The sequence below is a fragment of the Pleurodeles waltl genome, chromosome 3_1, assembly GCF_031143425.1.
Source record: "Pleurodeles waltl isolate 20211129_DDA chromosome 3_1, aPleWal1.hap1.20221129, whole genome shotgun sequence".
In the NCBI taxonomy this organism is placed as follows: domain Eukaryota; kingdom Metazoa; phylum Chordata; class Amphibia; order Caudata; family Salamandridae; genus Pleurodeles; species Pleurodeles waltl.
In genome coordinates, this window is record NC_090440.1 from 1,185,273,129 (window position 1) to 1,185,294,168 (window position 21,040).

The 21,040-nt window shown below is 46.0% G+C and overlaps 1 protein-coding gene across 6 annotated transcripts in view; it reads left to right on the forward strand.

Moving 5' to 3' along the window:
• Window positions 1-21,040, forward strand: part of ARHGAP32 (Rho GTPase activating protein 32) — a 942,023-nt gene that overhangs the window by 665,560 nt on the left and 255,423 nt on the right. The window contains exon 1 of one of the 6 annotated variants that reach the window (XM_069224497.1): window positions 3,840-4,159. The exons of the other annotated variants lie outside the window; for them this stretch is intronic. The gene's annotated coding sequence lies outside the window, so the exon portion shown is untranslated. Of the gene's footprint in view, window positions 1-3,839; window positions 4,160-21,040 lie in introns of those variants that run through there. 6 annotated transcript variants of the gene reach the window in all.

Below are 21,040 nucleotides of genomic sequence, written 5' to 3' on the forward strand. Positions count from 1 at the left end.
TAAATACGTTTGTGGAAATCCCTTTATGCCAACGTAAAACTGATCTTCCTTAAATAGGAATTGTACTGCTTGCATGAAGGGCCATATTTATTATGTTAAGAATGTCTTGTCTTTGGCCCATTGATGAGTTGGTGCATCAGTGTTGTTTACATTGCAGCCGACATGCCATGCGCAATGAGCATTAATACTTATCGTCATTTGCTCCCTCTGCTGAATCCTATGCTGACAGGCTAAATGACTCGGCACCCTGTGTAGCTATTGCTCACCCACCGTGAAATAAGTCCCCAAAAGGATGACAGTGATGTTAATATATGCGGAGTAACACACCTAAGGGCAGACACATTATCAGAGTTCAAGGATGAATAATCTGTTACAAACAATAGAGCTGGTGTCTTTGTTGGTGGGTAAGAGGCTGGGGCCTTCTTTTCCCCCTGTGTTAGACCATGAATATATATTTGGAAACTGAAACTCCCTCTGAAACAAGGCTAATGCACACTTGGGGGTCAAGTCAATATCATTTCGAAATGCTGTTTATTTAAGGCGGATGTCTCTTAACCATTAAGTACACGTAATTCATAAAAATGTAGTTAAATACATGCCCATTGAAAAATGTAAATCATTTAGGCCCATTGTAAATCTTGCCAGTGATCTAGTAACGTCCATATATTGCAGTAAGAAAAAAACTTTGACGTGTGTGTCACTGCATGTACCTTTGCACTTTTAAGGTCCATATCCTTATATCAGTGATAGAGAACAGTACAATATCTGAAGTTGTGCTGTTAACCGAGGCATTCCATTTGTGAATATTTCAGCCGATAGTGTGTGAACAGTTGTGCGAATTGCGATCTTAGAACCAGTTTATATGCAGACCTGGTTGTGATTAATATTTTCTATTATTGAAAATGGATTTCATTACCAAGTGCCAGAAGCTTTAAAAACGTTTCCTCAACCATTAGCCTAAAATTAAAAAGACACTGTAATATTTTTTTTTCCACAAAGTCTTTACCCTTTAATATACTCCATGTTCAGGTCAGCCCTGCATAAACCATTAGGACCCATAAACTCCTGCAATACTCCTGTATTCAGTTTGTCGTGTGTCGTAGCTGCCGTTCTGTCAACCAGGTGAAAATGTGATTAAACGGGCATTTGCTAAACTATCCCCAGATTCTCCACTAAAGACATACAAAATATTCCATCCTGAAGGATGACAGCAGGGGCAAAAAACATGCCAGAGACGGGATTTTGGACAAGCTAGTTCCTTACGGTGTATGATGGGGGTTGCAATTTCTGTAATCCAATGTAAGTGTCTTCCAGGTCTGGACTGAGAAAAGAGCAGTCCATTTTCTATGTTGATGTCATAGAAATAGGACTTGTAAACATGCAAGGGATCTTTTGTGAGAAATTCCGGAAAATGTGCTGGATGCAAAAACTGCTTTCATCCAGAAAGAAGAAAAAAAAGTGTATTCGTCATTAATAATTTAATCTATGAATCAGTCGTTCACACATATGTGTCATTACCAAATAGCAGTGACTCGTATACCACTGTTTATGAAGGTTTGACTAGCATTCACTCCAGGCACTACAGTGAGGGTTTGATTTCAACAATTGAAGTTAAAAGGAGTGCAGAAGGCTGAATAAGCCATCGATGTTGGTGGAAATTCATCTAATTCCTAGAGGGAGAGGGCATCCCGAGAAAACAATGAATAGTTTAAAGGTTCTAGTCAGGAGAGTAGCAAAGTTACAGCAGACTGTTCTCCTTGGCACGTAGCTGAAAGCAGAAGAGGTGATTTAGCCTTTTTCACAGTAGATCTGGGTAGATTGGAGGCAGGAAGTGTGGATACTGCCCTGAAGGACAACACAAGTATTATTTGCCTGCACTCTTTGGAGTTGTGATGTGAGGGTTGACACCTGTTTTGTGAATTAGTTGCTTAATAGTCACATTTAGTGAGTGCGGCTATTTTAATAGTTTTGTTAGTGAAAAAAACTGGGAAGGTTGCCACTCATTACCTGTTAATTTGGCGTCTTTAAATTCCTGCATTAGGTATGTAACGTGGAGAAAAAATAGTTTATTGTTGTCTATGTATTCCTGTTCTCTATACAGTTTTTGAGAGCCAAGAAAAGACCCCGTGCTCAGCAGTAGGAACCAGTGTATGGGCATGTCTTTCAGTGGTCCTGGGCATTGCGTTTGTATATTTTGGCACCTTCAGTGGACCGTGGCTAATCACAACGTTTTCAAAAAGGCCTTCTTTCTGATGAGAGAGGATTTATCTCACATGTTCGCTCAAGTGATTAATAACTTGGAATTAATAAATGTGAACTAGAGAGGTGCCTGCAAACAGGTTGTCCAGTACAGCGAATGTGAAAAGTTCTGAAAATAGGAGTCTTAAAAGATACGTGCCTGCGAATAATTATCATGCTAGTGAAGATTGTAGGAGGGGAATGGAGGACACATGGAAAATCAAACCTTATGGCTGAACATACTGATGGGTTAGGGTAAAATCAAACTTCACACTTTCCCATGATCCTCTTTCTCAGAAAAATTGTTCCGGTCAAAGAAAGCCGCGTTCATCTTTGGAAGGCATACACTCTCCATAGGCCACTGTTATCCTTTACTTGAGCTTGATGCACACTTTAATAAAATTAGAACTTCTGGTGTACGCATCCCTGTTAGAGTACCTACACAAAATTCAAAGAATGAGACCACTTCAATAAGTTGTTGAGGAAAGGTTCGGTAACTTTGAGAAAGGAGATGCTAGCATAGGAGGAAAAGTAATTTATGACTGAGTGGGAAAGTTCCAGGATGCGAATGGCTGCCAACATGTAATGCCTTTGCGGCTCAGCATGTGATGGGCTCCGACCAAGCTCATGCATAAAAGGGATTCGGTGGCTAGAGTCTTGGAGGCACTGGTGTACAGCGGTTCGTAGCCCTTAAGACTCTGGATGGAGACAGGCCTCCTCTTTTAAGTTTTGGCATCTCAGGTACACGTCAAGCCGAGATGCAGGTCTGCTTGCCTTCAAGTCGGCAGCGCCGATAAGATGTCTTTATGGTACACGTCTCCCATTGTACGTGCTGTCCCTTGACGTGCGGTGGTGTTCAGGACAGTGAAGATGACCTTCCCAATAGGGGCCCAGACTCAGAACCTTCGTGAAGGAGCCAGGAAGTTATAGTCCAGGTGCATTAATTCCCCCTGTTGTCTTTGAGTTCTCACTGTCCACAAAGAGTTAATATGCGGAAGCGGTCTGTGTAGGTCACTGTTTTCCTTCATAATGGGTGTTAAAGGAATGGATCATTCTTCCAGCATCAGAGGGGGTGAACAGGAGAAATCTCTTAACCGGCTACTGCATCCAAGCCCGTTGATAGCGTTTTTTACACTGTCAGCGATTGTCCTTTCGTCCTTCTGCGCTCAATCAAGTTGCATTAGGCCATAACAATATCCGTTGTTTAAAGTACAAAAAGCTGGAAGCCCGTATCGGCAAACGATAAAATGACCGGCTTCTGTTAAAAATTATGATCATTTTGTGTAGTACATATGGTCTACGTTTTACCATTTTGTAGTGCTGTGAGTGCCTTATAGCCGGGCCCTGTCGTACTTCGAAAGATGTAAAATTGAGTTGGCCCTGAAGAAATTTGAATCGGTCTTCTGAAATCCGAGGAGCAAGTGCCTAACCGACTGAGTTTATCAGGGCGTATCAATGGCGTTATGGAACCTCCTGTTGCTGTTTGCATTTGCTGTAATGCGGCACTTCCGACGCTGGGAGGCGGTGTTCTGCAACTGAATCCCGACTCGAGATAAACTGAAGGGCGATGAATGGTATAGGAAGCAGCCGAGGCAGCGAACAGCTGCACCAAAAGCCGCCACCTGAGGGCGGGGCTGGCTAGCAGTGCTGGTTTCGTAAGAGGAATCCCGGGGAGAGAGCAAGGAAGCGGCGAAGGTGCGGACAGAGCTTCACCCGGTGTTTCCTCACCAGAGAGAAGCAAAACAACGGCGAGAGACTGAGCTACTCGGAAACTACAGCCTTGGGAGCAAAGCGAATTTACCACCCCTGTGGTGATCTGTAGGCAGCACTGCTACAGCCTATGTCATACATTGGATTCAGCAGGCTACAGAGAGCGAGTGGCGGCTGTTCTTCTGGTATACCACTCCTATCCCGGAGGCAGGTAAGAACACTTTGCAAACTGGCAACTTGCAGGAGCCAATCTCGGCTCTCTCACATGGAGGCAACGCCATTACGACTTTTTCAGTCGCTGGGTTGGATTCCAGCTGTGCAGATGTGGCTCTCCCACTGGAGGCCGTGAACGTTGTAGCAGGCATAAGCACTGTGGGGGTTTCCTATACATCCTGATTTAGTAGAATTTCCGAACCATTTACTTTAAATCTAAGGTTGTGCATGCTTTCCCAAACGTTTTTTGTTATTTCAGAAATAAACACTGGACTCGACTATCTGATTCACTGAGGAGGACCAATATTGTATTACTTGTTGACCGTTGTACCGCATGTGTGAAAATATGTTTGAATAGTTGCTTTGGAGTTGTTGTTCTCCTGCTTTTTGTCCAGCAAAACGTTGGTACATAGAATGCAAATCAAACAAATGTTTTAACGTTTCAGCACCACTCTCTCCCAACTGCCCAAGCTATTAACAAGCACAGCTGCTCTGAACTTTCTAGTCTAGAATTACTTTGCTACCGGAGCTATACCGTAACATGTTTTAAAGCACGGGCATAGTGCACACTAAATTTGATTTTATTAAGCCATCCATCTCTGTTGAAGACAGAATGCACCCATTGCCTTTCGTTTCCACAATGCGATCTGTTTGGTCACAAAGGTCATTTGTGGGACGTTTTGCACATTGTTTGGTAGCTAATCCGCCTATTTGTCACAGCGTGTGATCTTGAGCGAGTCACTGCTCGTGCTGCAATTAAATGAGCTGGACTTGGGTAATACTTAAAAACTGGTTCTGCTGGTGTGTAGTGCTGTAAACGTAACGTCGAGGACTCATTTGTTTTTAATTTGTTTTCAGTGTGGCTCTGATTATAGGTGTAGGACTTGTGATTCCATTGCATTCATTCTGTTCTAGGGTGATCACATTTGATCTGCTCTCTATTGCCCCACATGGTGAGCTGTGAACTCATTTCCCTCCAGTCAGGCTCCGTTATGTATGCAGGACACTGCGATATTACGGTGTGAAATGTTATTTTGTATAACGCGCTAATCATCTTTGCTCTTTGCAGGTGGTAGGCGGCTGTCTCCCTGGTGAGTTTCATCGACGAGCCAAGTCTTCATCTTCTTGAGTTTATCGAAAAGCAAAAAAGGAGGCTTTGTTATGAGTGGGGATGTTCTTACATGCTTTGGGAGAGATGTAAGAGAAAGCACGGCCCTTGCTTTGGTTTTGTGGATGCGGGTAGGCATGCTAGTGAGTGTCCAGCTGAGCACAGGTGCCTGGGCGGTAGGTGGGAAGTGTACGTGGTTGTTGAGGTAGTAGGCTGCACCAGTGCCGTACTGGGAACCCAAAGCAGCTTTGGCAAACTTTATCAGATTTGCCCCCATAAGGTGCATAGCGAGCCAGCCTGACCACTTCAGTGGGGCTTTAGCGGGGTTCTCACACCCCGAAAAAATGTGGGGAAAAATGGCAAAAATGGTGCATTCTACAACACATTTTTCATAATATATTAAATTGTGTTCGTTTTTAAAGCATTGTGAACGATAACCAGAACACAGCAATCTTTACTGGGGGCTCTTCAATGATTCCCTCACCATCACCCTTTAGCAGTGCCTCTCATCTCTCCATAAGCCCCCTCTCACATGTATTTAATTTATTTTATAGTCACACACACACACACACACACACACACTGAACCATACATGTGCAAATCAGTGTATTGAAAATGTTGACAAGGGAGACTACAGGGTGTAGGATTCACGTAATTGATTCTGGTAGGCATTTTTTTTTAGGAGTATTTGGTCTAGGGAAGCATAAACTCAGGAACCTGATAGAAACTTCTAGTTGCAGATTCCTCCCCGTAGAATTTCCCCCAGGTGTCAGACTGGATCTGGAGTGTTTTTTCTTCGAGCAGTAGCCTTGTGCGTCGTTAGGTGGCGTTGGTCGACTCCACTGGTGTCATTGGCATTGTGGTCACCATGATGACGTAAGGAGTCGTACATAGATGCCGCCTCTGCGCTGTGATGTCAGTTCTTTTCTTTCTGCGCCACGCGCTGATCCAGAGAGAAAGCTACCCTGGTCAATCTCTGACCGATTTCAACTCTTTTGTCGAGTTTTTGGTGAATTTTTGGTGCGTCAAGGATCTCCCCAAAGATCTGTTTCAAGCCTTGTGAGGCCTGTCACCGCATGGTTTCAGTGATGGATCCATACCGGGTCTGTTTGTGGTGCCTGGAGCGCAACCACGACCCAGAGTCGTCCAGGCCATGAACCCGAAGGCCTTCAGGGAGCGTTCCCTCAAGCTTATGGCGGCTCGGTGCCCGATTCTACATTGATCCCGATCTCGTTCGAGAGGAAGGTCTTGAGACCGCTTGCGGAGTCACCACCACTCGCCATCCTCCAAATCTTTGTGTCACTCAGGTAAGAAGATGAAGTCGAAGAAGGCTAAGCATCCTTTGACTTCACCCCATTGCTCGGCTGAAGAAACACGGGAGGAGCATCGCCGCTCTTGGCCTCCGTCCTCTGGGTCCGCTCTGCACCTCCCTGACTTTTCGGGAACCGGTGTGACCCCTGCCCATTTGAAAGAATTCTATGAGGCCATGAGGATCACTTTTGGGCAGTCCGACCCTCCTTCAGGCCCTGGGGGTTCGGCTGGGGGCCCTTTGGGTTCCACACCAGCAGGTCCGACCCCGGCCAGCAAGGTCCCATCCGAATCCACCTCCAAATTCGTACTCATATCATCAAGACCTTCCCTGGCGTTAGCCGATGCTGCCCTCTTCTTCGATGGGGTGTATTCACCCCAGGTTGAATTCAGACCCTTTTTCTTATGGGTATGAATACGGGAAAGGATTGGAGTGGGCTCTGGACCCTTATGAATACCAGGATGGTCCTAATATGGACTGGGCACAGGAATTGGGTGAGGCCAGTGTTCTGGATATTTCTCCAAAAGCTGGCATGCTTTCTCCTCCTACCGTGCCTGTGGTGGAGGGAGCCACTTATTCTCTGGTGGCCCTTAGGGCAGCTGAAGTCCTTGGCCTCGAACTGCCTACTGTTGAAGTCAGGTCTAATCTCCTGACAGAGGTGCTTTAATGAGGGGCTTCTACATCTGAGCCTCTCCTTCCTTTTAATGAATCCCTCACTGATGTCCTTCTGGGTAATTGGTCCAGACTTAGCACAGAGGCTCCTGTGAACAGGACGATCGCTCGCTGCCATTGGCCCGCCCCGAACAACCCTAAATTTCTGTCCCTACACCAGACGCCTGAGAGCCTTGTTATCCAGGCATGCTCGTCATCTGGCGCATTCTCTTCCGCACCTACAGATTGGGAATCAAAGAGACTGGACCAACTTGGGAAGAAGATGTTTTCTTCCTCCACGCTGGCATTGCGGTCAGTGATCTCCGCATGCCTTTTGGGCCATTATATTCGCTTCCTGTGGGATACGGATGTGCTCGTCTTACCGCAGATACCGGAGGAGGCCTGGACTATCATCTCCCAAGCAGTTGCTGATGGAAGAGACGTGGCGAAGTTCACTATTCAATGTGGGCTGGACACAACTGACTCTGGGTAGATCGTTTGCGTTGATGGTGGCCGTGAGGTGCCACGCCTGTTTGGGGACATCTGGTTTCTCAGGGTATGTCCAACAGACCCTTATGGACATGCCCTTTGATGGCACCCGTCTCTTTGGAGACAAGGTGGACTAGGCGCTTGAGAGGTTCAAGGACTCCCGGGCTATGGCTCGGTCCCTCTGCCTTTCGACTGCCCTTCGTCCCCAAAAGTCCACCTTTCACCCCTTTCGTGGCCATGGAAGTGGCTCCCTGTTGCATCCCTTTCCCAGTCACAGTGCCAAGCATGCTTTTCAGCCCCTGCGGGGACGCGGAATACCATGTATTCGTGGGACAGGGAACCAGAGGTCAGCCCAGTCCACCCCTGCCCTTGCTGCAGCCTCCAAACCTTCCTACATTCCAAGCCAGTTGGCGGCAGGGTTCACCATCACCTGCCCCACTGGGAAACCATCACTACAGACAAGTGGGTTTTGCAGATCGTCCGAAGGGGCATCTGTTCCCACCCTCCCATCCCTCTTTTTTCAAGACTGCCCCTTCGGCCATGCCACCATCCTACGGCCACTTAACGGAGGGTCATCCGCACCTCTCCGTGAAGAAGCAGCTGCTCTCTTGGCCAAGGAAGCCATAGAGAGGGTCCCTGCACCAGAAGTGGGTTGTGGTTGTTATTCCGGCTACTTTCTGGTGCCCAAAAAGGACAAGGAATTACGTCTTATCCTAGACCTTCGGGCCCTCAATCTCTTCCTCAGAAAGGAGAAGTTCAAAATGCTCACCCTGGCTCAGGTCCTGTCTTCCTTGGACCCAGGAGACTGGATGGTACCATGGACTTGCAGGATGCTTATTTCCATATCCCGTCTTGCTTACCCACAGACTTTACCTACGATTCGTGGTAGGTCACGATCACTTTAAATTTACCATGCTTCCCTTTGGCCTTACCAGTGCCCCTCGGGTGTTCACAAAAGTGATGGCGGTGGTTGCAGCTCATCTGTGCAGGTTAGGTGTTTCAGTGTTCCCCTACCTCGACGACTGGCTGTTGAAGACAGATACACCCCAGAAAGTAATCTCCCACCTTCAGACCACAGCGAACCTCCTGCATACACTGGAGTTCACTATAAACGTGCAAAAGTCACACCTGACTCCCTTTCAGATGCTCCCTTTCATTGGAGCTGTTCTGGACACAGTGCAGTTTTGGGTCTATCCTCCCGAAAAGCGAGTCCAGGATATTCAGACTGTGATTCCGAAATTTCAGCCTCTATCCTGGGTTTTGGTGAGAATGCCTCTAAGGCAGCTGGGCCTCATGCGTCCTGCTAGTGACACATGCCAGATGGCATATACGGGCTCTGCAGTCGGACTTGAAGTTCCAGTAGGCACAGCATCAGTGAACTTTCTCCAACATGGTCCAGATCTCGGAGGGGACTGCGAAAGACCTGCAGTTGTGGCTTTCGAATCAGGATTGGGTCAACAGCAGATCCCTCTCCCTTCCCCAACCAGACCTGTCAGTAGTGACAGAGGTGTCACTCCTGGGATGGGGCGGCCACATGGGAGAGGCGGAGATCAGTGGTCTCTGGTCTCCGGCGGAGTCTATACTCCACATCAATCTTTAGGAGCTCCAGGCGATCTGGCTTGCATTAAAAGCATTACTTCTCTCTCTCAAAGGGAAAGTGTTTCAGGTGTTCACGGACAACACTACTGCCATGTGGTACTGCAACTAACAGGGTGGAGTGGGGTCCTGGACCCTTTGTCAGGAGGCTCTGCGCCTCTGGGCATGGCTGGCACATCAGGGCATTAACCTGGTGGTTCAACATCTGGCGGGTCACTGAACGTCAGAGCAGAGAAACTCAGCGGTCTATGCATAGCCGATCTCGAATGGCTTCTCCATCCAGAGGTGGCACAAGGTCTCTTTCAGCAGTGGGGAGAGTCTTGGTTAGATCTGTTCGCCTCTGCAGAGAACGTGCAATGTCAGCTGCTGTGCCCATTGGAGTTTCCAAGACGGCACACGCTCAACGACGCTTTGTCTCGAGTGGAACTCCGGGCCGCCTATACCACTCCTGAGTTCTGAAGAAGATCAAAAGCGACCGGGCCCAAGTAATCCTGGTGGCTCCGGACGGGGCACAGAGAGTATGGTACCCAGAGCTACTGAGCATTGCCATCGATCCTCAAGTCACACTGCCCCTTCAGAAGGATCTTCTGTCGCAGCAGCAGGGGACAATTCTCCACCCTGACCTTTCAAATCTTCGCCTTTATGCGTGGAGATTGAGTGGCGGCAGTTAACGTTTTTTTACGTTTCCACCCGAAGTCTGTGATTTTATCTTGACCGCCAGACATCCCTCCACCAAAATGGTATTTGCCTGTCATTGGCATACATTTATGGCATGGTGTACCAAAAGGTCTGTTGATGCCTTCTCTGCTGCTCTCTCTGAGGTTCTTTTGTTAATTCTTTCTTTGCCCAAGCAGGGCTCTGCTTAGAGCACGCTTAAAAGTTACTTATCAGCTATCTCAGCCTTTCTTAGATTGCCTGATCAACCTTCCCTTTTTAAGTCCCTTATTGTTGGTAGATTCCGTAAGGGTCTCACCCATCTGTTTCCTCCCACTCCATTTATCATGCCTCAGTGGGACCTCAATCTTTTCCTTACTTACTTGATGTGTGCTCCTTTTGAGCTGTTACATAACTGTGCCTTATGGTTCCTTACTTTCAAAACTGTTTTTCTTGTTGCCATCACCTCTGCTCGCAGAGTGAGTGAGCTTCAGGCTCTTTCTTCAAAGCCCCCATTTTAGTCTGTGCACCCTGACAAAGTAGTGTTACACACTAGGGCCTCATTCCTTCCCAAAGTAGTTACACCTTTTCATGTAGTCCAGTCCATCACTTTGCCTACTTTTTACACACCTCCACCTCCTTCTCATGAAGAGGAGAGACTCCACCGCCTGGATCCAAAAAGAGTGTAGGTGTTCTACCTCAATGGTACTTAAGATTTCTGGGTGGACGATGAACTCTTTGTTGATACAGGGAGTGCAGAATTATTAGGCAAGTTGTAATTTTGAGGATTAATTTTATTATTGAACAACAACCATGTTCTCAATGAACCCAAAAAACTCATTAATATCAAAGCTGAATATTTTTGGAAGTAGTTTTTAGTTTGTTTTTAGTTTTAGCTATGTTAGGGCGATATCTGTGTGTGCAGGTGACTATCACTGTGCATAATTATTAGGCAACTTAACAAAAAAAAATATAAACCCATTTCAATTATTTATTATTACCAGTGAAACCAATATAACATCTCAACATTCACAAATATACATTTCTGACATTCAAAAACAAAACAAAAACAAATCAGTGACCAATATAGCCACCTTTCTTTGCAAGGACACTCAAAAGCCTGCCATCCATGGATTCTGTCAGTGTTTTGATCTGTTCACCATCAACATTGCGTGCAGCAGCAACCACAGCCTCCCAGACACTGTTCAGAGAGGTGTACTGTTTTCCCTCCTTGTAAATCTCACATTTGATGATGGACCACAGGTTCTCAATGGGGTTCAGATCAGGTGAACAAGGAGGCCATGTCATTAGATTTCCTTCTTTTATACCCTTTCTTGCCAGCCACGCTGTGGAGTACTTGGACGCGTGTGATGGAGCATTGTCCTGCATGAAAATCATGTTATTCTTGAAGGATGCAGACTTCTTCCTGTACCACTGCTTGAAGAAGGTGTCTTCCAGGAACTGGCAGCAGGACTGGGAGTTGAGCTTGACTCCATCCTCAACCCGAAAAGGCCCCACAAGCTCATCTTTGATGATACCAGCCCAAACCAGTACTCCACCTCCACCTTGCTGGCGTCTGAGTCGGACTGGAGCTCTCTGCCCTTTACCAATCCAGCCACGGGCCCATCCACCTGGCCCATCAAGACTCACTCTCATTTCATCAGTCCATAAAACCTTAGAAAAATCAGTCTTGAGATATTTCTTGGCCCAGTCTTGACGTTTCAGCTTGTGTGTCTTGTTCAGTGGTGGTCGTCTTTCAGCCTTTCTTACCTTGGCCATGTCTCTGAGTATTACACACCTTGTGCTTTTGGGCACTCCAGTGATGTTGCAGCTCTGAAATATGGCCAAACTGGTGGCAAGTGGCATCGTGGCAGCTGCACGCTTGACTTTTCTCAGTTCATGGGCAGTTATTTTGCGCCTTGGTTTTTCCACACGCTTCTTGCGACCCTGTTGACTATTTTGAATGAAACGCTTGATTGTTCGATGATCACGATTCAGAAGCTTTGCAATTTTAAGAGTGCTGCATCCCTCTGCAAGATATCTCACTATTTTTGACTTTTCTGAGCCTGTCAAGTCCTTCTTTTGACCCATTTTGCCAAAGGAAAGGAAGTTGCCTAATAATTATGCACACCTGATATAGGGTGTTGATGTCATTAGACCACACCCCTTCTCATTACAGAGATGCACATCACCTAATATGCTTAATTGGTAGTAGGCTTTCGAGCCTATACAGCTTGGAGTAAGACAACATGCATAAAGAGGATCATGTGGTCAAAATACTCATTTGCCTAATAATTCTGCACTCCCTGTATGTAAGTGCAAAGAAAGGGAATGTCGTGCAAAAGCGTACCATTTCACGATGTGCGCTTCTTTGCATCAAAATATGCTACGCTTTGGCAAAGAAGCAACCCCCTGAGGGCTTGTGCGCTCACTCCACCAGAGCAACTGCTGCTACCACAGCGTTAGCATGCAGAGTTCCTGTCCTGGATATCTGCCAGACAGCAACACGGGCATCCCTGCACATGTTAAAGCATTACTGCCTGGACAGTCAGGTCCGCAGGGGCGGCTACTTTGGTCGTTCGGTCCTGCAGGACTTTCTAGTATGATCTTAGTTCACAGCCTACCACTGAAAATGGCATTGCTTGGGTATCTATTCTAAGGTAAGGAATCTGCAAATAGAAGTCTCTATCAGATGTACAAGTTACTTACCTTTGGTAACAATTCATCTGGTAGAGACATATTCTAGTTGCAGATTCATAAAGACCCACCCATCCTCCCCGTTTGTGAACTCATTTCTAAGGACAGGGATTCCCCATTCAGGGCCTTAGATCTGGTGCACCATTTTCAGTGTTCTTCATGGCTCTGTGCTTCAGTTTTGTCAGTGCTACGTGTGAGGTAGTTGGATCGCACCCAGTTGGCTACTAAGGTCATTCATGTGGCAAAGTTGTTTCTTGTTGAGGTGGACTTGTCCAACAGGGGGAGAAGTAGTTGGATGTTGTCTGAGTAGGAAATGTTTATGATGATTTGTGATCTGTTAGGGTCAGACAGACTGGTCATGTTTAATAAGATCAGAGTTAGGGAAGATCCTTCAGGACTCCACAGATGAAGTTCTTGTTTGTTGAGATGTAAGGTGGCAGGTTGACACTGTGTTCTACATGTGAGGAATGAGGAGATCCAGTTGACAGTGGGTCTTTGAATGCCTGTTTAATGTAGTCTTCTGATGAGAGTGAAGTGGGAGACCATGTCAAAGGCCACAGAGTGGTCTAATAGTATGAGGGCCACTGTTTCTCCATGGTTGAGGGTCGACCTGATGTTGTCTGTTGCTGCAATGAGGGCTTTCTCTGTGCTGTGGTTGAGAAGGAAACCTGATTGCATGATGACAAGGAGTTGGTGTGTGTTGAGGTAGTGAGCAAGTTGCTTGTTGATGACTTTCTCCAGGACCTTGGTACGGTAGGGCAGAAGGGAGATTGGGTGGTAGTTTGCTAGTTAAGTAGTTTGCGACTTAGGTTTCTTTAGCAGTGCAAATAAATTCATTACTGGGATAGATTCACATAGACCGGAAACAAATGCTTTCTCAGGATGTGCCCACCTGCCACAGGTGTATGAAATTCTTTAGCAGTACATTGACCTTTTGTGTTTCCAACCAGCGTTGCAGTAGTGATGTAGTTGTTTAGGATGCAGGTGAGAAATTTGCTGACTAGGGAGGCACCTATGTTGTAGATGTGGTGGGGGCAGGGTTCTGCCAGTGCTCTGGAGTAGATGGTCTTCATGATGTGGGCAGTTTCATTGCTGGTGATTTTTCTCCAAGTAGTCAGGGAGTGTCTGTGGGAATTTGTGGTTAGACTGAAGGTCAGGGTGCAGGGGTTCTGTTGAGGGTCAAAGTTGTTGATGGTTTTGATGAATTCTGAAGACTTCTGAGAGTTTGTGGCATAGTTCTTACGAGCAGGTGGTGTTGTTAGTGGTGGAGGCTGATGAGGCGAAATCTTTGACGATTGTTAAGATTTCTTTACAGCTCTTGGAGTTGTTGTCTGTGCACTCTGCTAGGGTCTTCTTCTTGGTTTCGCTGGTTTGCTGGTGGTCTCAGGACCACTTTGTAAGTCCCCTTAACCTTTTTATGGTGAAATTGTTCTGTTTGATTTGTTTTTCGTATCATAGTCTGTAAGTAAGTGCACAGCTTTTCTGACATTAATCAACAGGTGCGTCGTGAATCCCTATTTTAGCAGCTACAGCAGAGGTGGCGTTATTTATGAGCCTGTTCTAGCTGCTGATAAAAGTTCATAACGCTACAATGAAGAATAAAAGACGTGGTGGTAGAAAAGGGAAATAAGGATGTAAGGTTGAAAGAAGGAAAGGTGGAAGTAAGAAAGGGTGAAGAAAGACAGGAAGGGTGATAATACTGATGAATGGATGGGTGATTGGGTGAAAGAAGTGAATGGATAGGTGGATGTACTAGTTAAAGGATGGTAAAAGGACATCTGAGAGGATGGATGAGTAACTCAAAGGATGTATGTAAGAATAGTTGGATGGTTGAATGCATAGATGATGAATGTGTGAATGAATGGATGGGATGGTAAAAGATTGAATGATGAACAAAATAATGTAAAGGTGAAATAATGGGTATATTCGGGTGCAATGAAGAGTGAAAGGATGAATGGAAGAGACATGATAGCTCCTTTCAGGAGATTCGGGCTCCTTTACTTTGCGTACTTGGTGCCCTCATGGCTTTGTATCATAGTGCGTGGTATTTTTATTTTCTGGCTGCTCCTTCGTTAATAGCTTATTCTCCTTGCTAAATAGTGGTACTGCATTAACAGTCCTTCCCCTGAACCACCCACGACCTCTCAGTTCTCCCAAGTGTTGCAAAGTTGCCTATTATGCTGAGGAGCTGGCATGCTTCCATTTTCAGCACCGGTGGGTACCTTTGATCTTTGTGAACAGGCTGATGCAAGCTTGTGTTAATTCCTTGATGCGGTGACATTTGGTTGAGCAGAGGACCCTGCACATGACTTCCTACTAGTGTCAGCGAGTTTGGTACCAGCATGCCAAGTTTTGCCTCGCCTTAGTACTAGCGCTTTTGGCTGGCCTCACATTAGAGGGGATTGGTCTGCAGACGGAAAAAAGTTAGTGGCAAGCCATCTCGTGTAGCAGGATGCATATGATGCTGATGACCTCTTATGTTCTCCACTCTTATGCTGATGCTAAAATGAACTTGTGCGTTAAGACCTAAAAATTGGATCTGGGTTGTACTAGCCAGTGTAACCAGTGTATTTTATATTGTGCCCCCACCCAAGTATTTTAATCTGATCTTCTGCTGCTACTAAATGGGCCTCAGTGGAATATTATCCGCTGCAAACTTTTTTTAATCGTGCTCCCTGTCATGTGAAATGGGTTTGTGGAATTGTGTTTGTAGTGAAAAAATATTCACAATTTTTAAAAGCACGTCTTTTGCTATTTTGTGATTTTTAAATCATGAACAAATATCTGAATGCTTTGCTTTTAGAAGCAGCCAGGCATAAGGCAAGACAGAGCCACACTGAAGTGGGGACAAGCAACAAAGGGGACAGAAACAACACGGGGAAGAGAAGCACACAATGAGAAAGAGCAACATGGAGACAGATGGGAGTGTGACCACAGAAGCACATGGCGAGATAGAGCAACATGGAAATGGGGACAGAAAAGCACATCAACAGAAGTGCAGAGAAGCACACAAGGGAGACAGCTGGAAAACACACATTCTCATAGAGCACTTAACTGAAAAGAACAAAGTTGAACCAAAAAAACGAAAAGTGTGAGGACACAATATTGTGTCCATGCTCTAGGGTAAGGTCAAACTCACAACAAGAAAGTAAAGCCAACACAAGCCACACAAATGAGACTGACATCGAGGCCAACCAGTGGTAAACAGTGGGTCGGTTCTAAGCCCACCATAAGCTAATAAAATGTCTCGTAGCAGGCCGCACATGTGTTGTCTTAGGCAAGACCTAAAACGCATTATCAGCTAATATACCTGTTCCACTGGTAGTCCAAAATGTGTAATTATCTGGAAGCAGCCCTATAGGGCCATCCACATTGGCAGCATTAGCATTCGTGCTGTATAAATACTGTACAATGTCTGTCTGGAATACCTCAGAGACCCCTGAAGTAAGGAATGGAACTTCCCTTACATATCTTTCTCTGAGCACATCTGCCCATGTCCAAATACTTCAATTGAGGTTCTTCAGCCAGATCCAGTTTGCTGTACTTTTTCTGAAGTTCTGCATGGGATTGAAAATTACGTTTTTTGTGTGCCTTTGTGATTCCTCATAATAATTGTATTTGTGCCCCCGCATGACTCACGGGAGTCTCTGCTTCTTGTACAAGGGTTCTCTGTGCAGCCATTGGCAGTCAGTCTGTCGTGCTGGCTAATGAAGCTAGATGATATTACTTTATGGTCGAGCCTTAGCTAGCACATGCGTCTCGCTTGCAAGACTTTTGTTCATAAAAAAGGGCTTGGAGCCGCCCATTGTTTAGCATTTGTTGACATTAGTGCCCTTCTTCTTTGCAGCCTTCTAATTGACCAGCACGCTTCAAGCGTCACATCAGTTCCTTATAATGGAGCAGGGACCAAGCACAGATTGACTTAATCTGTGCCTGTCTGCTGCACCCTATGTGATTGAGGTACAATTTTGTTCTTTTCAATAACTTTTAGTGGCATGCAGACAGAAGCCGTGTGACTGGCAAAACGTGCCAAGCAGGACAAACAAAATTGCTAAGATTTATTTTCTATAGTTAACTTTCTTTTATTTTTCCAAGTCTTCTTTTTTCACTTTGCACTCATGTTTTCTTTAGTTTTTGCTTGTGGGCGCTGTTCTCACAAGATGACAATTATCTTGTCCTAAATGTTGCGAAGTGGCACTATTTACTTCTTATGTGTAGTTTCTAAAATGATGCTTTAACACATAATCGTACAGAACACCCCAATCCAGGCCACTCCAATCCGTCTCACTCCAATCCACCCACTTTACCCCACACCAATCCACCCACTTAATCCAAACCACCACAGACCAATCCAATTCAACCCACTCCAATTCAATCCAAACCACTCCACTCCAGTCCAAATGACTCACCCAATCCAATCCACGACACTCCAATCCTCCCTCCCAACTCCAATCTGCCACACTCCAATCCCAAAAAATCTGCCCCACTCCAGTCCGCACCACTTCAGTCCAAAACAATCTGTCCCACTCCAATCTTCTCCACTCTTATCTGCCCCACTCTAATCTGTCCCACTCCAATTCAAAACAGTCCACCCGCTCCAATCCACCCACTCCAATCCAAACTATCGGCCCCACCCCAATCCAACCCACCCACACCAGTCCAGTCCAGCCCAGTGCAGCACAATCCAATCTGTTCTACTCAAATCGAATCCTCCACCTTAGTCCAACTCACCACAATCCAATCTACCTCACTCCAATCCAGTCCACCACAATCCACCCCACTTTAGTCCAGGCCACCCCACACCATTCCAGACCAATTAATTATACCCACTTCAATCCAATCTACCTCACCTGACCCCAATCCAGTCCACCCCAATCCAATCCACCACAATTCACCCCACTCCAATCCAAAATAATCTGCCTCACTCCAGTCCAAAACAATGTGCCCCACTCCAATCCAAAACACTATGTCCCACTCCAACCCCAAACAATTCACCCCACTCCATCCTGTCCCTCTCTTATAAAAACAATCAGCCCCACTCCAATCCAAAATAATCTGCCCCAATTCAATCCATTTTTACTCAAATCCAAAACAATGCGTCCCATTCCACCCCAATCGAGTCCAATACATCTCACCCCACTACAGTCCAATCTACCCCACACCAATCCAGTCCACCTCTATCCAATCAACAGGAATATGATTCACCCCACCCCAATCCACCCAATTTCAGTCCAATTCACCTCAATCCAGTCCACCCACTCCAATCCATCCCACTCAATCCAGTCCAGCCACTGTAATCCAATCTGCTCCACTAGCACTCACCCCACCCCAAGCCATCAAATCCACCACACTCCAATCCACCCCAATCTATTCGACCCCTTTCCATTCAACCCCACTCCAATCCACTCAAGCCATTATACAACACTCCAACCCACCCCACATCACTGCAGTCCACCACACTCCAGTTCACCCACACCACTTCATCCCACCCCAATCCACCCACTCTACTCCACCCTACTCCAGTCCACCCCATCCAGACCCTCCCTCATTTCAATCCACTCCAATCTAACCCACCCCATTTCAATCCACCAAGCTCCAATCTAATCCACCCAATCCTGTCAACCCCACATCAATCCACCTCACTGCACTCCAATTTACCTCAGTTCAGTCCACCCACTAAGTCCAATCCACCCCTCTTCAATCCAACTCACTCCAACCCAGTCCAGTCCACCCACTCCAATCCAATCCAATCCACTCCACCCCACCCATCCATTCCAGTCAAGCTCACCACACCTCCAGTCCACCCCACTTCACTCCAGTCCAATCCACTCCAGTCCACCCCACTCCAGTCCACCCCACTCCAATCCATTCTACCCCCTCTAGCCCCTTTCAATATAACCCCTCCATTCCAGACCAATCTACCCCACTCCAGTCTACTCTAATCCACCCCACTCCAAAGGACCACTCCAATTCACCCAGCTCCAAACCATTTCGGTCCTGTCATTCCAATCCACCCACCCAAACCAATCTAATTCACCCCAATGCAGCTCACCCCATTTCAATCCACCCCACTCCAGCCCAGTCTACCACATCCAGTCCACCCACTCTCCTCACTCTTCCACTATTCAGTTCACCCCAATCTACTCTAATCCAGTCCACCCCACTGCTTCATCCACTCCAACCCCCTCCACCCTATTCCGCTACACTTTGTGACACTGCACTCTACAACACTCTCTACCACTGAACTCTACTCCCCTTGACTCAACTCTACAACACTTTACTCCCTCTACTTCATTCTGTGGCACTCTGCTCCAACAAATCCAGTCCACAACACTCTACTCCCCCACTCCACTGTAGGGCACTCAACACCACTAACATTTAGCCATACTGAACAGCAGCCATATTGGTGTAAAACATGGCTAAAACACGTTGTCAAAGCCAATAGCTCTTGTATAGGTGAAACCTATTGGCTTTGCCAATGTTATATTGTTATTGCATAAGGCTATATACAGTGTTTTTCAGTAGTGTACGTTACCGTGTGAGGACTTCAGTGCCCTTTGAAATACAGAAGATCTTTCACTTAAACACAGAGAGGCCAAGGGCGGACCAGGCACTGGATACTGTATGGCTGGAAATAGGAATGGTCAATGAGCTGCGTTTTTGGAGATTGGCTGAGTTGGATGACTGCTTTCAGTCTAGTGTTAACAATATTGGTAATATGATTTTGTCTGCAGAATTTGCATTACATACACATTTAACCAGCATTGTAAAATAGTTGAACACTACAGGTAGCACAGAGGAAACAATTGCAGGGTAGAATAATAGTTGGATCGGAAACTGACTGGAAATATTTAAAACTTCAGTGGCTGTTCACTTCTGTGACTGTCTGTCTTTGCCTGTCATGATTCTTGCTTTAAACAGAACACAAATAGGTAGTACTGGAATAAGCACATGCACCTCCACATAAGAGAAATATAAGTAGTGTAGTGGGAAGTATCAACCTCAAAACAATCTGTTTTCTTGGTGCCGGTCAGGTAACAAAGCCCTACTACCAGATCTTTTATGGTATTGCCCTACAAGAGACCAATATAAACTGCTGAACAACAAATAGCGCTTTGTCAGTCTAGCCACACAGTGAATGTCTGGCCGCCCGGCTCCTAGTTGGCACATTTTATTCTAGCTTTCAAGAGTGACAGGTGCCTGATGCTCTCCGTTCAGAAATGTATGGTTTCGTCAATTAACAATCATGTTTAATTGAATGGACTTTGACTTCTTTATTTGCACTTATGTCACCTTCTGAGTGACGCAGAGTTATTTGTCAGCACCACGGTATCCATGTGGTGTCTTTCCCTTTTCTACTATACTGCTCATGGGTTACATACTTATGCAGGTCCTGGTGATGGCAGTGACAACTGAGTCCAACACGTTGGCGGATCGAGTCATGTGGCACTGCTGGTGCTGGACTCCTAAGTGAGCCAAGAAGAATCTAGAGTTGAGTCTGCAGCAGTACCGAAGGCCCCCACTTGTGGGGCAGTAGAAGCACTGCCATCCGCCTGGCCTCATTTAGACGCTGCATAGATTTTCTTTTTGTGACTGCTGCTGGCATGGAAAATCTCGAAGTTGTTAGAGGCTGCCACTTACAAAAAAGTTGGTGAAGAAACAGACTAGGGGTTATAGCCTCAGACCTCGGCCAGCATAAGGGAAATGGGTTGGGGGCTCCTATGGGTAGCATTGTTACATTAATGTTTTAACAAATGGGAAGTAATAGAGGGTTACCTGCAAGAAAAGTGGGATCAACCTTTTTTGATAGAGCTGCTTCTTACGCAGGTCAAAACAAAGAAGTGTCCATATCCTGCTCTGAATAGTGCGGTTCTTACATCCCCTGCAGCCAATCGTAGTCAGCAGGGCAAATCTCTGAGCATATCTTTCCATTTCACTTCCCAAAATAAATCTGTGGAATATGCTACCCACTCACATTGTGACTCTAACTTCCCATGCTGCCTTTTGTAAACAGTTAAAAACTTGGCTTTCTCCCTTCTATGTTGGAGGGGTCTGGACTCTGCTTTAGTAGTTGCTCTTCCTCTTTGCTAGCAATTTGACACCCTTTGGTATAATTCGCTCTATACATTTTCAAAAATACAAATACAAAAGTGCTGCCCAGCAGAGAGAAATAAAGATTATCTTAAACTTCTCCTGCCATACTGACTGAGCTTCCTCGCTCGTCCAGGAACTCAGTGAGGATGATCCATGGTATTTGCCCCCAATACATAATAAAGTCTTGCTGGTTTGTCACGGAGGACCTCTGATTCCACCCTGATAGTAGCTACTTGGGAATGTCTCCACCTTGGATAATATTTCCTAATAACATATCACTC